Source organism: Podarcis gaigeae, assembly GCF_964106915.1.
Source record: "Podarcis gaigeae genome assembly, chromosome: 1".
In the NCBI taxonomy this organism is placed as follows: domain Eukaryota; kingdom Metazoa; phylum Chordata; class Lepidosauria; order Squamata; family Lacertidae; genus Podarcis; species Podarcis gaigeae.
In genome coordinates this window covers 22069264-22085544 of record NC_139678.1, presented here as the reverse complement: position 1 = coordinate 22085544, position 16281 = coordinate 22069264, and the positions used below count along the sequence as shown (strand labels likewise).

General features: G+C 41.2%; 1 protein-coding gene across 4 annotated transcripts in view; it reads right to left on the bottom strand.

Moving 5' to 3' along the window:
• Nucleotides 1-15954, bottom strand: part of BTBD7 (BTB domain containing 7) — a 73459-nt gene extending 57505 nt beyond the window's left edge. The window contains exons 1-2 of one of the 4 annotated variants that reach the window (XM_083731900.1): nt 15763-15934; nt 14711-14948 (exon numbers count right to left, since the gene is read on the bottom strand). The gene's annotated coding sequence lies outside the window, so the exon portion shown is untranslated. Of the gene's footprint in view, nt 1-14710; nt 15004-15762 lie in introns of all 4 variants that reach the window. The other 3 variants (XM_083731901.1, XR_014562468.1, XM_083731899.1) reach the window with 3 other exon arrangements.
• Between the last annotated feature and the right edge of the window lie 327 nt (nt 15955-16281).

Below are 16281 nucleotides of genomic sequence, written 5' to 3'. Positions count from 1 at the left end.
TATCTGTTGTTTAAGAATGGTCAATGTCCTGAGAAGATGTAGCTCAAGAATGTCTGGAGGTCCAGAGGTTCCCTACACATGCACCACAGTGTTTTGTTGCATTTGAATTGCTCATCAGCTATCAAAGATAATCTTGGCCTAGTTTTAAAAGCCTGTATGACAACAAATGACATCATTGTTATATACTAGTAAGTGATTCAGTACTCAAGTACCCATGACTGCGGAACAAATGTCCAACACACCACTTTAAAAAGGAAACTATATTTACAATCAATGTTATAAGAAACTAAAGGAATTCACTGATCAAGAAAAACGAATTACTTAGCAGTTCCATCTTCTACATGTCTAAAGCTCCACTGAGTTGCATGGGGCTAACATATAAATAAGGTGCATAGAATTGCAGCCAAAGAGTAATTTTACCCGTTGAGAATTCAACTCGGGATATTTGTTTAATTTCTTGGTCCACCAAGAGGAAATTATATCTTTCAATTTGCATCAGGTGGCCCCCCCCTGTAATTCTGAAATGAACCTTAGCTTGAAGGAAAAAATATACTTGGGAAAATAAACCTCAAATGAAAATGATTTATGAATTAGCATACAAATAGATCTACTTTCCATTTAAGTAAAACTATATGCTTCACATTAATATTGTGATGGCATAGTACACAAAATATTTCCTTCCAAATCTCAAAATTCCAGAACTGATGCAACCAAAATTAAAGCCCTTTATGTCCCACTTTTTTATGGTAAAGTTAGAAACAGTAAGCATAGCTGATTTTGACTGATTTGTGGCTAATCCACTGAAGTCTGTGCATATGGCTCTTTAAAGACCACTGGTCACCAGTGGGAAATAAGAGACATTTCTACCATTTGCAGAGGATTATCTGGCTTGTCTTTTGCAGTGCTACTGTGATCTTTAAATAGATAAACTTTGTTTCAATTGAACAGTGTGGACACTTGATCACCAGCTAAGCTTCCCAGTTCTGCTTATCTTCTCAGGGTGTTCAAGTCACTATCCTACTCTAGTTTTCTTCCATCCCGTGAAATGAAAACAATTCCTAGTCCATGTAAGAAGCACAGCTGTATACTTGTACAGCTCAAATACAAAGTCATCTCAACTGTCTTGCTTGCATAGCCAATGAATTTAGGCTTGGGAGCTGCTAAACTCTTCAGAATAAACACCTAGAAACTCACCGCTTTGTGCATTCTATCACTGCAAAGCAATATTTCTCAAGCTGTCAAGGAGACCCCTTCAGAAACAGCAAGGTGGAAATTGATTTGCAAGTCATACTTGAAAAAAAGACTATAAACAGGCAAGGTTCAGGATTTCAAAAAATGTGGGTGACAACAACACAGTAATTGTGATTCTGCAAATGTTGTGAGACAAATATTCTCAGGGGTGCATTCAACACTGGTCAAATTCAGAGTGGACCCATTAAGATTAATAGGCATGGCTAACTTAAGAACATTAATTTCAGTGGGTCTACTCTGAGTTTGACTAACGCTGGATACAACTCACAAGACTAGACATGAGGTGGCATTTTTAAAGGTGTGGCAGATTAGGAATTGTGCTGTCTTGCAAGTTGGAACCAGGCAACTATATCCCATGAGGTTTATAGGCTGGCATTGCTGGAAGAAAGAGCAAGATCAATCTCATCCATCATTCATTTTCCAAAGGTTCTGGGAGTTCACAAGTGTAAGGATAAAGGCGATCACGCTCTCCTGTGGCTCCCAGCAACACATTATCACCAAAACAAACTTGAGCCTGGAGAGCTCAGTTCGTTAGAGTGTGGTGCTGATAATGCAAAGTTGCAGGTTCGATCCCTGTATGGGACAGCTGCATATTCCTGCATTGCAGGGAGGTTGGACTAGACGATGTTCAGGGTCCCTTCCAACTCTACAATTTGAAGATTCTGAACATGGTAGTTCTATTTAGCTAGCATGGCCAACAACTACCATTAAGCCTATCTTACACTGTTCTTTTTCTAATCCTTTTTTCAAAGCTACCACATGTTTTACAAGTGCATTCTGTACATTAATTATGTGTTCTTTCATCTGCCCTAAACTGATTTTACTGGTTGACCCCAAGATCTGTCGTCACAAGCTGGAGAAACAACTTCTTTCCTCCACAGAGGTTAAAGGAGTGCAAATCACAGTCTCACTACAAAAAACACAGCCTCTTTTAGCCTTTTCTCACAATCAGTTTAAGCCCCCTCAGGACATGTGAAGTTAAGATTTCTTGGCCAAATGTATATCACTTCACACTTGCATTTAATCTCATTTGTTATTCTGTTGCCCATTCATCCACTGTGTAGAGATCCTTTTAGAGCTCTTCACAGTCTGTTTTGTGTTACACCACCTTGGCTGTCTCTTAGTGAAGACCGAGGTCATTGGACCTGAGCGACCACAGCCCTGCCCACCGTGAAACCACCATTGGCAGGACTGGCAACAGCAGCAACACATTATGTTTATTAAGAAACTACATGCTTAAGGTAATATTTTATTCTCTTATTCTCTAATTACGCTGTTTTAAATGTGCATTCTGCACTTGACCTCCTTTGTAATGTTTTATTTTGAAACCTTAAGTGAAAATTTTAGTTTCCTAAAATATTGTAGCAAATGTATACAGGCAACAACAGTTTCATGCGTATTCAGAGCATGTGTACCTGTGCATGTGCGCATTGCTGCAACCTGGAAGTGGTGGAAATGGGACGGTAATGGGGCAGGGCAGGCTTACACGTGCTCCGCCAACATACGCGGGGTTCAGGAAAGCATCCCCATCATTTCCTGTACTTTATATGTGACTTTCTTCTGTAATGTTTGATTCTAGATTGTTTTATTTGATATTGTAATGTAGGTTGTAAACTGCTGTGAGATTCCCACCTTCCTTAAAAATATAAAGAAGTATAGAAATGAAATTATTATTATTATTAATCCTGAATAATTTGGTAACATCTGCAAACTTGGCTGCCTCACTGCTCACCCCTGATTCCAGTTCATTTATGAATAAATTAAATAATTCAGGTCCCAATATGGATCCTTTGGGACTCCATGGTTTATTTGACTCCATTTGCTAGTCATTTTCTGGATGCCATCACATTAGTCCTTTACAGCTACAGAGATTGCATAAAGGCCTATTAAATGTCAGGTTCATGAGATCTGGAGATCGGTATTTCACCTTAAAAAACACATCTTTTACAAACGTATTATGTATGGAGCGTGGGCTGCACAATGTGACACATAACAGCAACTTCCAGTTCCCAAGATACTCAAATGGGCTCCTCAGGGACTGTGATGGTTTGAAAGCTCATCTTCTTGACTTTAAAGGTACTTCCTCATAGGTATGCTAATCCTAGCTGCACTGGTGCTAGAGATGAGAAACTCAGAACACCACTTTGTTTTCTCTTTTCTTCTCCTTGCTTGCCTTACTGAGATGTGCTATTAAACTAAGCTGAAACTCCAAGTATAAACAAATATATCACTCATTTGGAACAATTTATTGATTTAAGCACCAGAAAGTTGCCAGGCCAAAGGCTATTTAACCTATAGGTTAAACAGATGGGCAGAAAAAGCCAGTGAACTTCTGGCTGGACATTTAATTCTATTTTAGTTTATTCTGTTTCATTTTTTATATCTTGTCCTTCATCCATAGCCACCAGAACTGGTAAGTTATCAAATTTCTGTAATCCAGGCATACATTAAAGGCTGGCAGAGGGGGGCAGATTTTCAGATTGCATGCTCTAGTTGATGACCTATAGCTCTTTGAGCTTCCCACAAGGATGGCACTACCAGCAAGGCCTCTTCACCAGATCCAAGGTAACAAGTTGCTGGCATGGAGAGAGGTGTTTTCTTAGGTAAGTGGGGCACAGCCTGTTTAGAGCTATGCAAGTTAAAACTAAAACCTTGAATTGGTAACCAGTGAAAACGTTGAAGGGGCAACGTTTTATGGTCTCTCACAGCTGCATTTTGCAGTAGGGGCAACTTCCAAACAGTCTTCAAGGGCAGCCCAAAGTACAGCAAATTGCAATAATTCGAACGGAAAGTTACTAAAGCGTGGATCACAATGGCCACCCTTTCCCGGTCTAGGAATAGCTGTAGCAGGTGAACTAGTCACAAATAGAAAGAAACTCTCCACCCCACTGAAGACACCTGGATCTCAAGCGACAAGGTGGAATCCAGGAGCACCATGAGACTATGGACCTCATCTTTCAGGGGGAATTCAACCCAACTGAGAACAGATCTTGTACCTAATTCTTAGACATGGGAACCACCAGTCCACAATGCCTCCATTTTGCCAAGATTCAGCTTCAGTTTGTTGGTCTTCATGCAATCCATTATTGCTTCAGACACTGGTCTAGCAAAGGGGTCTAACCGGGTATAGTTTTGTACCTCAAAGTAGAGAGAGTTACACATAATTGCATTCCTATCTTTGCCTTGATTTTCCCTTCCCCTGCTGTTTCCCACACTCACAAAATCTAGATTAAGCCGCTGAGGCAGGACCTGTCTTTTGCTCATGTTACTTAAAGAATCATGTACATTGTAGGTGCTTATAACTGACAAGGAAACAGTAAGAAGGTCCCAGTAATCTTGTCTTAATATTGCATTTATCCAAGTTCAAAGAGCAATCTAGAAGCTATTTTCTTAATGAAATAGCGAGGAAAAACTTAACAAATAGGACATTTTCTGTTAGCATGCCAAATGTCTCATTTTGTTTTGTCTTGGTATGAGCTCAGTGTACTAGCTCAGACCCTGTCACTTTGAAAAATAATTCTCAGTACAAATATGCAACTTTATAGACAAATAAAGGGCACTTTGAAGGAACAAACTCAACAGATAAGATCCCTAGACACATTAAGGACTCCCAGCCCATTAACTAAACATGGCAAATTACGATCAAACACCGTACAGTTCTACAACAATCTGTCAGAATTGTTTTAGAAGCACATAGTTGAGAGACTAGACTGTTTTGACAAAGACATCTCATTCTGTCTGTCTGCATTCTCTTTAAAGGGTTTTAAAGCAAGGAAACCAACTCCAGACCTTTAGTATATTAGGTTTAAAGCCGACACTTATAAGTACTGATGTTTTCCGAAAGTCAAAAACAGAATGGCTGGAGGAGTTCCGCCAGTTCTGAAAATTATAGTTCTGTCAGCTCCAAGGACTGTAGTGACAAAGTCCTGTGACACTCACAAAAGATCTTGCAAGGGTCAGATTCTAAAGCATTTGAAGCACAATTCTACACGTCTACTCAGAAGCAAATTCCACTGAATTTAATGGTGTTTACTCCCAGGTATGCATATTGCTAAATATTCAGTCATGATTCATTTAGGAAAAGACAGATGTAGATTACAAGATGTAGATTACCATAATGGTGACTAAACTCTTCTCAAAGATGGGATGTTTTGGCAGCTGTCAGTAGCAACTCCAGCTGGGAGTGGGAAAGCAGGAGGGGGAAGTGACCATGCCACATGACTAGTAAAGAGACCAAAGCCAACTCAGCAATATTGCAGCCATATTATTCAGGGTAAACTGGCCTACTGATTAAAGTAAGCTCATGTCAGCAGGCACAGCTGTGCCCATTTTGTAGAAATGCAACCCATGGCACTAGACACTTCTCACAAATGTCAGATTCTGATTCCTCTTCTCTAACATACATGATATTTAAGACTATTCACACTTGAAAGTGGGAGGAATTTTTCAATTTCTAAAAAAATTGTGACAGTTTTAGTAATCAAATGATTGAAGTTTTTCTTATTTCCAATCCTGTTGCCTTCACTCTTCCAATTCTACCATCACATATTCTGTGCTGGAAAATCTGTCTTTGAGCACACAAGTGGCTGCTTTTCAGCATCCACCACAACTGGACACAACCAATCAAGAAAAAACCAACATACCAAAGTATTTAAGCCACAAGCAGAGAAAAGGAACTAACAATGCTCCATGCCCGAGATGGCTGCAGGACAGCTAACTGCAAATGATTAAAAATGAGCAATGTAATGTGTTATTGGAAACGCATCAGTAGGTTTTCTTAACAAGACAGGAACTGGTGCTCATGTTCTACATACTGTGTAAGAAGCTTTATGGAACATCTTGGCTGCACCTACAATATGCTTGCAATAAATGCTATATAATCAGCTTGTTGACAACAGAAATATTTACATGGGATGCTTAATTTGGCAGGGGCAGTTCCTTATCGAGCTCTTTTTTCCAGTCATCTTCTCTTGACGGGAAATGCTTTCACATATGCCAATACTACAAAAAAATGCTACTTAAATGCCATTTATATCCAGGTTTTTGGCATTTGGGAGCCGAAATGTTCGAAAATGGAGCCATTCAACAACCTTGACTGTACTCACTTGCCATGGCTAGTGTGCTGCTGCCATTTTGCTTCCAGCCTTGGAGCTGCAGAGATAGGCAGGGATCATTCTGGCAGGTATGAAATAATCCCTGCCTCTTCCCCAGCTCAAAAGTTGGGAGGAATGCTGAGAGCTCTTTAGCTACTAGGCTGCTTGGAAAATTCAAATGTACAGTCTGTGTCACCCTTGCCTGCTTTGGAGAAGAGGAAAGTAGAGAAAGGGGAAGATTTTTGCTAATGCGTGACTGAGGTGACTAGGCACTTAGGCAAACTCTACAACACATTTTCCCATCTCAAGTACTCACCTGAGACAGCCAAGCCAACAAGGGGAGGGGCAGCTGACCATAACTTTTGGTTTGACACTGCTAAGGCCAGTCAAGAACTGGGGGCGACTGTTTGAATATGTAGCTTTGGAGGTGGGATGAAATATGAATGCAAATTGAAAACAGGAGAAGAAACCAAATACTTGTCAAATTACGATTTTATGGCAGATTATAGTGGCTAAAAGTGGGAGATGCAAGTCAGGAAGTGCCCAGAACAAACGGCCCTTCAACCAGTAACTCACTTAGGCAAAGCATTATTTCAGCATCAACTTCCCATCAGCAACATGGACAGCATACCAGCTTACCTTACTAGCCTCTTGGTGGTATACAAATGCCACGTGTTTTTAAGAAGAGGTTTTTAAGCAAAGGTTGGGTGGCCATCTCTAATGGATGCTTTAGTTGAGATTCCTGCATTTCAGGGGGTTGGACTAAATGACCCTCAAGTTGCCTTCCAATTCTCTATTCACAGATATGCCTTTAGAATAATATATTATTCTTAATACCCTCCCATCTGGCTGGGTTTCCCTAGCCACTCTGGGCAGCTTACAGCACATATAAAAATTTGTAAAACATCAGACGTTAAAAATTTCCTGATACAGAGCTGCCTTCAGAAGAATGTATATTTAAGAAATTTTTCAAAGTAGGAGAGAAGAGGCAGAGAAACAAAAGGTTCCCAGTAATTTGATACCAATGTTTAACTTCTGTGCACAACTGAGAATTTAATCATAGAGGCTTTCAGGGTAGAGTTCTGTTCCTACAGCTAAAATGACATTAAATGAGTATCAAGTCTTTAATTCTGTTCTGACTGTAGATTGTGTAGTCAAGCATACATAAATATTAGTATCAAATTACTGAAAAAAATGTGAATCGGAATGACCTGCTTCCACATTGTAATTCAAAATAGTTTGTTATGTATAACTAACATCGGTTTATAAATGAAAATTCAGCTTCAGGCGGAAGGCATTCAGTACCCATGACTACCAAACCCATGAAGATGCTTCTGACAAGGTACCCAACTGGTTTTGCTCCTTGAAACTAAGCAATGTGCATGCCAGCCATGCCCTTTGGCCATTATACACTTGGTGCCTGTCTGAAGGGAATCTAGCCACAAACATCCATGTTGTCTAGGGCCCCCTATAGTCCAACAATGACTGCATGTCACCTGCGTCAAGGCTGATGCCTACAGAACAAGACTAGTTCATATGGAACAAATGAAGAGGAGTGATGTGTTTTCAAGTTCACAATTATTATTTTTTTGATCATGTGTGTTTAATACGATGCTGAAGCCATGAGCTCCAGATAATTTTTAGCACTTTTGGCTGTAAACGCCGTTCCCTCTAAGGCAAAAAGCAGCATCCTTTTACATGGGTTTTCTACTTCTGGGCAGATAGCTAATAACACATAACACACCTTACCATTATTCTGGATAGGCACAAATTTCTCCTGCGCTTTGGCAAACAATATTTTTCATGCATTGAAGATGTATGCAGGACGGGTTCTCTCTACAGTGGTAAAACTGCTGTTCCACCAATCTAAGTTTGGAAGTTAATTGTTTGACAAGTATTGAAGTTTTTAAAAGATGTCCACAATTAACTACTCTAAATTATCTAGTTAATTAAGGCACAAGTCACACAGTTAGAAAGTACAATTCACATTAAAAATGTATTAGATAACAGCCCATGCAGATCAAGAACCACTTCTGTTATTTGTAATCACAAGCCCACATCTCCTAGAAACACAGGAAGCTGCCTTATACCAGGTCAAACTATTGATCTGTCTGGCCCAGCATTGTCTGCTCACTTACAGTAGCTCCCTAGAGTCTTAGGAAAGGAGAGAGGACTTTTCCATCACCTATTTCAACTGGCTTTAACTTATTGTCTCAGTAAAAAAGGAACAAAACAAAGAGAAGCTTATCTGTGAAGCTCAGAAATCCAAACAAAAATCCCAGTAGTTAGAAAAGTTATAGTAAATACATGTTGGGATGTTTTAACCGTTGCCCAGTTTTATAAAGGAAACTGCCTTCATAACCATTTGCTGAAAATAGAATATAAATATTCTAAATAAAACAGTGCAATAGTGTCATGATTTTAAATTCAACTCATGTATCTGAGAATGTGATTCACTGGGTTGTAATCCAATGAAGTTGCCCTATTAGTGCAATGCCTTCAATTTGCAGAACGGAACATCCCCTCTGTCTCCTTTTCTTGTTACTCTCCCAATGTGCTATAGAGGATTGGGGGAACCCTCAGAATAGAACTGGGGAAGGGGAGGGAGGGGAAGTTTCTTTGGGCAAGCAGAAGTCCATGCACCAACAGGGCAACTTCACTGGATACAACCCAATCCTTTGAACATTTGAATTTGGCAGTGCCAAGTCTTTTATTCATTCCAACTGATTAATGCTGGGCCACAGCTTTCAGTAAAATTAACAGACATGCAATATTATTTGAAGTGCTGAAAAATATATTTAAAAGGAAAAAAATTGCTGAATTCTACCTGACTTGAGGCAAGGTACCAAAATGCAAGCTTGGCGAAAAGTGAACTTTCACTTCTCAAGCGTATGTAATTATCAGCTGACATTTATAGTAATTGAACCTTCCTAAAACATTAATTTTAGCTCAACTAGTTTGATTATATTTCAGTCAACTGAAATTAATAGCTGTTTTTAGAAACATCTAAAGATCTGCCACTTCTACTGTCATACCAAAAAAAACACAAACCTAGCCAGACATGCAACATGTCCGTCATCATGGGTTGTATACTTCTACTTGTGCAATGCCTGGCACCAGATTCTTCCCATCTCGCCTATCTACTGTGGCACCCCCTTCCAAGAGACACTCCTGAGGAATTGGAGGGGGGGGGGCTCCAGTACAGACTGGCAAAAGCTGGGTGCCCTACCTTCCAAGAGGACAAACGGAAAACCACCAACCTTATGCGACTAAATTAAGCTCTTCCAAAATTGGGTAAATACAAAAATTGGTATTTAATTACTCATCATGAGTAATTAAGAGCAGATTCATTTTCATTATTTTTATAGTACATACTACTTTACAAAACAAAAGGACTGGCCTCTACCCTGAATAGCTGACAAGACAACATTTGACAGCAAAAGGATAGGAATATGAGACATCTTCATCATATTTATTTATTTATTTATTATTATTATTATTATTATTATTATTATTATTATTATTATTAATATTTCCTGCATTTTTCCCTGATGGACTCTAGGCAATTTACAGAACCACTACAGTTTCAGATCGTGGACAAAAGGGCTGTAGCCAAACATTTAACAGAAACGGTGAATTTTAAGACAGGTACTAAAGGAAGAGAGGTGACAAAAGTGACATGGAAAGGTGGACCAGGAAAGAGGGAAAATAACAGAGGGCAGAGTCCCTTAAAAGGACAGAAGAATCTGCAATGGCAGAACCTGAAGGGAAGAGGATAGGAAATAAGAACAAAGAGCTAGGGTGGGGCAGTAAGTGCAGAGCCTTAAAGGTAAGGCAAAAGTAATTGTTCTGGATTCAGAATAAGTTCTGTACAGGGATTTGAGCAGGGGTATTACACATTGTTTGCAATGTAGTGCACACCCTGAGTACATTTTCAAGTAGAAAGGTAGAAAATAAAATAAATAAACAAGGTAGCTCAAAATGGTCTCAACAGTGAGAATGGTAAATAACCTGGACAGCAGAATCTCAAACAGAGGTGAGAAATATGATAAAGGAATACCAGAAAAGGTTTTCCAGCAGTCAAGGTGAGAAACAACCAGAGCCAGGACCAGAGATTCAACAAAGGGAACAAAAAGCAAGTTGTCGATATCTGTTGTGCTGTACAGGGGGAAGAGACACAATTCAGTAACAGACTGATTATCAGGAGCAAAAGCCATGTATTTGGGTCCGGATAGGATTGATGCCAATGCATAGAGAAGAAAGGAAAGCTTAGGAAGCCTGGGTGAGCTGTTTGAGATAGTGATGGAACACCTAGGGAGGGAAAGATAATAACAGCTGGAGATAAAAATTGGATACCTGGAGAGGTATAACTGGGTGTCAACACACAGGTAATACAGAAAAACTATATTTTGTTTTGTGTCAACCAGGGGTGGGAAACTGGATCTGACTGGAAGAATATAGTCAATTCTCTGTGGGCCACCATGACAAGTAGGAGGATATTTTTGTTGAATTGATTTTTGTTCCAAGAGCTTGTATATGTGTATTTTATTCTGTTTTCATCATATATACTGATTTAATGAAGTGGTCTGATAATGATGATGATAATAATAATAATAATAATAATAATAATAATAATAATAATATCCAAGGCCTGTCAGGCATAATTAGGCCTATAGGCAAAGTATTCCCCACCATTGGTGTGGACAGAGCTGCAAGAGTCCAGGAGTAAAATGCTGATGAAACCCAACCAGGAGTAAGCAAGGTGTTGTATCACCAGTGCTGTACCTATCCACCATCAAAAAGAAGGCAAAGACAGATTAAAAAATCTTAATATAGAGCTCATCAAGGTAAACCAGAATAATTATTAATATATAGGGGACTCCTTGTCAGATCTTCCACAGTCACAGACTTGTATGTGTACACTTAAAAAACAAAGGGTGAATACTACAAATACATCATATACCATAGATAGTTCAGGTGGTTTGAGCATGGTGCTGATAAGGTTGCAGGTTCGATGCCAGTATGGGATGACTGCATAGCCCTGCATTGCAGGGGGTTGGACTAGATGATCCTCAGGGACCCTTCCAACTCTACAATTCTGTGATTCTGTAAGAAACAATATTGTGCCCTCAATAGGGTACTGCAGCCACTTTGTGGCAAAACCTAGCACATATTATGCTGTGGAAAACTGTATTTCAACTTAACCTATACCCCAGAGAGGTTGAGAGAAGGAGAAGAATTTTTTAAGCATTTTCTGCTCCGAAAAGAATACTAAAATAATAGAAGCGAACAGAAATGAATCTGAACTTTGCACTTCCATACCATTAGCCAAGCAAATGATCACTTATAATGTTCTGAATTACATCATGTGAAAATCAGTGAGATCAACACTTCAATCAAGTTATCAGAAATGCTATTCACAGCAGGCACAGAGCTCATGTGTCTCCGTCCCCCCACTTGCAAGAGCAATGGTTCTGAACTTGGCTAGGGCAGTGGTGGGGAACCTGTAGCCTACAGGCCTCACATAACCTCTGGGAATATAATCCTGAGGGAAAATATGTGTTTTCAAACAAATGTCTAGCCCTCATAATTGCAGAGGAAAAGTTAGTAATATACAATGCATAATTTGCTGATGCAATCTGCCACACTGAACTAGTTTCCCATCCCTATTGTACCACGCAGCCTTGCAAGAAGTGGTTGGAAAGACATACGGATGTACTCTTTTGTTGTCCCATCACAGTTTACACAATCATTTAAATGGTGTTTGTGTCGGTTACAGAAGCTTATAACACTCTTCTAGGGTTTTTAAAAAGCTTTACCCAGAGGTAATGCCAGGACAGGTCTAGTAAGGAGAGTTCCATGTGAGCACGTATTTACTCCTCTCTCACCTCCCCTACTACTAGTTTTCTCTAACTGTAAGAACATGAGAGCCTGCTGAATCAAACCAGGGGTCCAGCTAGTCCAGCATCCAGTTCTCACAGTGGCCAACAAGATAGGAAGCCTGCAAGCCGGACCTGCATACAACAGCAGTCTCTCCTTCTATAGGTTAACCTGACATCCTAATTGGCAAACTATGGTTAATGTTAACCTCTAAAACCATTGTTTGCAAACCTCTTTCAAATAGAAACTTCAAACTGTGCTTCGGAGGCAAGCTATAACCATTGTTTGGCAATTCATAACAACAAGAGACTGAGAGGAGCTATGATAGCCATCTTAAAATATCTCAAGGGCTGTCACATGGAAGATGAAGCAAGCTTGTTTTCTCCTACTCTGGGGGGTATGACTCGAACCAATGGCTACAAGTTACAAGAAGGGAAATTCTGACTAAACATCAGGAAAAACTTTCTGATAGCTGTTCCACAGTGGAACGGTCTCCCCTGGGGAAGTTGTGGAATCTCCTTCATTGGAGGTCTTTAAACAGAGGTTGGATGGTCATCTGTCATGGATTTGCAGTGCAAGGGGTTCGACTAGATGACCCTTGGGGTCCCTTCCAACTCTACGATTCTATGAAATCAGGGATGAAGGAGCATAAAGAGCTACAAGAGTGTTTCCTAAACCATGCATAAGCACTATCTCTGAACGGAGTTGATATGCTGAGTTTGTTAAAAAGCTCTTTGGACACACTTTTCTCAATGTATAGTCTACTATCAGAAATAATTTCATGGCAACAAATTCCTACCTAGGAAACAAATGTGATTTGGTTTAACAAACAAGAACTTGATTAGTAGAAATAGAGTTACTAGATCTTAAAAAAATTATCTACCATGTAAAATGCACTCAATTACTGTTACACAGACGGTGAGAGAATTAATTAACATTTGCAGAGAGCTACCACATCATCAATAAATACCGTATATCAAACCTCTAATATAAAAAACACCTTAAATCAAACTATATCTAGGGAGCACAGACAAAGTGGCCACTAATAAATGCAGACTACAAAGGGAGCAAGAATTACAGCAACACAAAGCACAGCTGCTTCCACTGAATGAAATATTTTAACTACTTCCAATAAATGACAATGGAAAATGCTACTGGTAATTGTGTTATCCACTACACACCCAGGAAAAAAATCATGTTGCAGCAAAATTTATCCAGTACAAGAGAAATGAACTGTATCATCATCATTCTATTCCAAAAGGTGTTTATATCTGCAGTCTGCATCTATAAACTTCCCGGCTTTTCTGGATGCTAACAGCATAATAGCCAGCTTTTCTGTATTGCCTTTCATGCTTGAGAATCTCAAGAGTCTACAGAGAGTCTGCCTCAGATACGGATGAGAAACTTTGCGCAAAATGAGAAAAGTCACCCTAGAACCTTGATTCAAGGAAGAAAAAATTATTATGTGATCACAGAACAAGAAAGCTCTATAGACAAAGATAGGATTAATTCATTGACATAAGTGTACTACAGTGTGACCTTTGTGAAAAATTAGCTGATCCAAGAGATCCTGAAACAATTGAAATTGTAGCACTAGAGCTTCATATATATTGCACCTCTCCAGTGAGAGAATAGTAAAAAACATAGAAATAAATAAGTAAGTAAGTAAGTAAGTAAGTAAGTAAGTCTTTATAAGGCCCTCTCAAGCATCAATAGGGTAGGGGACTTCAGTTTTGCAGTGCTTCTGAAGTCCACAACAGGCAGAAAAGCTTTAAGTAAGACTCTCTCTACACTACACTTTGGACTGTAATTGCTTACTACATGGTACATACTAAATGATTTCTAATCACTGAACTCAGCAGTTCCTCTCCATGGTGTGGTGTATTGATTCAATCTCTATCCCAACTTTTAATTAGTAATGGCCAAGTCTACTAACAAACAAAAAAAACCTAACAAATACTGCACAAAGTAAGAGATCAACAACTTCCATACCCATTCCAAACTCCACCAGCAATTTTAAGATAAACTCTAACTATCTTACCAGTCTTTGCACTGCCATCTAAACTTTCTCAGTTTAGATGTTGGCCTCCCTAGAGAGAGAATACCCAAGCTGTGATGTGAAATGGTTGTTATTAACACAAAGCTGTTAAGCAAGACCATTATTGTACCATACACAAGCAAAACTAATGAGGTGTCATCTAGAAGAAACACAACTACCTCTGTCAGGGAGGTTAAAAGAATAAACTTGCTCCAAGTAAACACTGAGCTGTCTACTTTTTTTTTTTTTACAATTTATCACTCATTTTCACAACTCTAAAAAGCAAACCTGAACTGAGAAATAATGAGTTGCTTAATGCTTCTGAGCTTAAATCTACAGGAAAGAGAGCAAATGAATAGAAAGGGGGGGGGGATGCATTTTGGATACACACATCCAGAACACACAAATCACACTCTGAATCTTCCATGCCAGTTCTTTGCAGACTTACAGCACAATCATGTCTGTGTTTATTCAGAAATAAATCCCACTACGTTCAATAGGGCTTAGTCCAACGTGCCTGTGTAAGGGCTACAGACTTCTTCAGACAGACGAAAGAATGCAGCGGGCGCAGGATCTTCCTGTGCTGCGATGTTATTATGGAAGGCCCACTACAAATCATATCCTTTTGGGAAGAGCTCTCTGCTTTGGCACTTCGGTGCCAACTTAAAAGAGTAAGGAAGAAGAGCCTGTGCAAGTACAAAGCAGAGAGAGAAAACTTGGACCCAGGTCCACATTCGAACACTATGAATCCCGAATTATTGCAAAGGATACCGAAAAGGGGAAAGTTGTGGAGGGGTGGGGGGAGGAGGGAGAGTGAGAAAGAGAGAGAGAGAGAGAGAGAGAGAGAGAGAGAGAGAGAGAGAGAGAGAAAGAAAGAAAGAAAGAAAGAAAGAGCATACCAAACCCTAGTTTAGGATGTCAAATGTTCAGGATCCATCTCCCTTTAAAAAAGTAAGGGAGCCGGGCAAAAAAGCAAAGCCCGAGGACGTGAAAGGGAGTGGGGGGATGAGCTTGTGGGTCACCCCGGGGGATAAATAGGCAAAGGATAAAAGGGGGAAGATTCAAAGGGCGGGCGTTCGCCACAAGTGTAAAAAGAAAGAAGCTGTCAAGGAGCGCACCTCCGGGGCTCCGAAGTGTGCCTGGCGAAGTAAAGTGGCCGTCGGAAGAAGAGAGGCGAGCGCTCCCCTGGAGCCTCGGGCATTTGGGGGGTCGCCTGTCTCCCCAGACCTTCGCCTGGGTTTTGAGGGAGGGAAGCACCGGGGCGGAACTCGCTGCCACCCAAACACCGGGGACAGGAGCGCAGGGGCAGGACCCCGGGAGGTGCCTAGAGGCAGCGGAGGGAGGACGACGAGGATGGCGGCGGTGGAGCGGGGCATCCCCCACAGGGCCCGGGGAAAGGGAGGGGAGATTCGGGGGGCTACATAACAACCCCCCCTCCGCGCCATACACACGCCTCGCAAGTGCCCCTCTGGACCCCCTTCCCCTCCTCCTTGCTCTCACCGAGCGCGTCTTTCAGCTGCAGCCCGGAGCTCCCTCCATGATCCCCGGCTGGGCTGCAGGGGCCGGCCCGCCTCAGCGGCTCTCGCTACTACCCCCTCCTCGGTCTGCTCCGGCCGCCGCCGCGGCCGCCATTTTGAGCCACAGACTCCAGCCAGACTCGTTCGGGAGGAGGAGGAGGAGGAGGAGCGGGAGAGATGGGGGGGGGAGGCGGGAGGAGCGAACACGGAGCATGCGCAGCGTCGCCCTGGACACGTGGTGCGCTGAGGGAGGGAAGTGGCAAGGAGAAGTTGCCCGGGAAGAGACGGTTGGTGGGTTTCTGGCGCACGTCGGAACGCAGGGAAATGCTTTACGCCGGGTCAGGCCGCTGGTTCTCCGGGGTTTGAGAAAGAGGCGGGGTCTCTCTCTCTCTCCCCCCCCCCCCAGCCCTTTCTAGGGATTGAACGAGGGGCTTCCCGCGCGCAAAGGGCTGGCTCTGCGCCGCTCTTCTTGTTGTTGTTTAGTCGTGTCCGACTATTCTTG